The 262-nt window shown below is 32.4% G+C and overlaps 1 protein-coding gene across 1 annotated transcript in view; it reads right to left on the reverse strand.

Moving 5' to 3' along the window:
• Window positions 1–262, reverse strand: part of LOC119586284 — a 39,493-nt gene that overhangs the window by 5,546 nt on the left and 33,685 nt on the right. The window lies entirely within an intron of this gene.

Genomic DNA, 262 nt, shown 5'->3' on the forward strand with positions numbered 1-262 from the left:
GGAGAAGCAGTAGTAGTAATATATATGCACATACACAACACTTATCAATTCACTTTTCAAAATTAGGACCATATAATAACAGGCAGAGTAGTAAAATTTCAGTGAAAGGGCTGGTTTCATAACGACTGTTACCAATTGAAATTCATGATGAAAGCATATGATAGTTCTTGGTATATTTTCCAAGAGCTCGTTAAAAATACTGAATTACAGCAAGTTAACTGTGTTAGACACGATTTTAATGTTCCGGTTATTGCATGATTTA

Source organism: Penaeus monodon, chromosome 21 (assembly GCF_015228065.2).
Source record: "Penaeus monodon isolate SGIC_2016 chromosome 21, NSTDA_Pmon_1, whole genome shotgun sequence".
Classification (NCBI taxonomy): domain Eukaryota; kingdom Metazoa; phylum Arthropoda; class Malacostraca; order Decapoda; family Penaeidae; genus Penaeus; species Penaeus monodon.